We start from the raw sequence: 2,124 nt of genomic DNA on the forward strand, positions 1-2,124 counted from the left end.
TTTTTTTTTTTTGGTAAAAAAAAAAAAAAATGCATTTTTTGCAACTGGATGGACTCAAATTGTGTATGTTTGGCATGAATTACGCTGCCTGCCCACTACTGCTCGTCTAGAGCTGCTCTTTAATCCGGCCGTTGGTGGGGATCAGTAACCCCAAAGATGTTATTCAGTTGGGTTTTTTTTTTTCACTCGCTTTATTTAAGCCTTGTGGTCAAACTGATGGCTTACAAGTAGTGACTGACTTTTAGTCCGTGTTTGATCCACTTATTCCTGCTCTGTTGGTGGGCTCTAGGYCCTTTCTAAAGCTAAACGTGCACAATATTGACTATCTCAAATGCACAGTATTGACGATCTCAAATACCTACAGGAAAAAACTYCTGGGAATATTTTTAATAAAAAGAGATACTTTATGCTACATAATCTAAAATTTGCATCAAATTTTCCTGGCCTTTGCTTTGTGCATTCACTACTTGTCGATTCGTTGGCTCTCGGTGTGCCGGCGGTGCCCTTTGCTCCCGTCCGGCTGCGGCCGCAGCTGCGGACCCGCTCGGGTTTCGCGGGCGYGCTCCCCGCTCAGTCCCCGCTTTGTCTCCCGGATCTGCTGCTTAGAATGTGTCAAGCTGCAGAATTAAACTTTGGTTTGAGGAAAATGAGAACAGTTTCTTTTTCTCTGGGTCCAAGGGGAGGTGAGCCCTCGGTGTAACCTCGGTTTATCATTGCTTTTCTCCCCTTAAGCCTTCGGTTGCTCAGGTGCAAGCAGCAGCCAGACTGGGTGGGAACTGTGGACCGGCGCTCACGGCTGGCCCGAGCTGCCTGTCCTGCTTTCAGTTAAATTGATAAAAACCTGTGGGTATAAATAAACTCACAATAGTTTTAACTGAGGTCTCAGGTAATTTTTTTTTTTAATCCTTTTGCATTTTGACTTGGCTTTGAAGACGGAGACGTGTCGCCCCTTGAACRCGACGTTTCAGCAAGGCGCAGAGCCGCGGCTCGGGCGCTGCCCACGTCCCACGGCTTTGCCTCGGCTACGGACGGCTCCGCTGCAAACGCACCCCGCGCTCAAACGCCCTGGGTTTTGAGGAGGGTAAAAAAAAAAAAGAAAAGAAAAAAAAAGGTGTGTGTGCAGCGCTCGCGTGCACCGTGCTGAAGCCAGGCTTCACCGTCCCAAAGGTTTTTAGCAAAATTCCTAAATGGACCCAAACGACCATCTCAAAAAGTAACCTGGCAGCGCCCAGTCCCATCCCACGGTTGCGCCTTTCTGGGTTTTAAGCATCTCAGACTGGTGGGGGCAACGTCTGCCTGCGGCAGCGTGGAAGGGGACCATGGTCATGGAAAATGCTGCTTTTCCTAAACTTCCGAGGGCATCGCGGCTGCTTCTGGGCCTATTCTGCAGCATTTCAAAAACCACCGTGGAGCGAGAGAGCTTTAAAAATAATCCAGAAATAATTARCTGAAAATTAAGCCCACGTACGCAAATGTTACACCTGTTTTTCCCAGTATTTCCGTGTTTACAAATGCTCAGCGGCATTTGTGCGCGCCGTGCACGAGCCCGGTGCGTGCGGAGGGTTGGGCAGGGTGCGGGGCTGGGGGGGGGATGCTGGAAGGACCCCTCGGCGCGCTGCGCGCAGCCTGCTCGGGCGCTTCCAGCGGCACAGCGAGAGCTGCGTCTGCGTAAGGCGGGCGAGACGCGGCGCTGCCAAGCTGGCCCGGGCGCCTTTGCCCGGCCCCGGCCCCGGGACTTCGCCTCGCCAGCGCAGCCCGAGCCCCTGCACGGTGATCATTTCCATCCAAGCTGAGGGTGCCAGCAAGGAAAACTGGATTTCCCTGGCCTTTTCTTTTTTTTTCTTTTTTTTTTTTTTCCCCTCAATTTATTTACTTGCCACGCAACGGCAGGCACAGCCCRGTGGGGCTCGCAGCCCCTCGTCGCCCGCCTGACAGTGTCCCTTTAAAAGAAGGCTGCTGTGCAGCTGCTCTGCAAAAGGCTTTTACAGCGAAATAACCCCCGGGGAGCCAGGTGGAAACGCATCCTCTTCCGCTCTGCCTACACCGGGCGCGAAAAATTCACCTCCTGCTAAACCGGTCATTGGTGGAAGTGGGTTAACACAGAACGGTATTGGAAACTATTAA

This window comes from Rhea americana, unplaced genomic scaffold (assembly GCF_003343005.1).
Source record: "Rhea americana isolate MKP2758 unplaced genomic scaffold, rheAme1 scaffold_178, whole genome shotgun sequence".
In the NCBI taxonomy this organism is placed as follows: Eukaryota; Metazoa; Chordata; class Aves; order Rheiformes; family Rheidae; genus Rhea; species Rhea americana.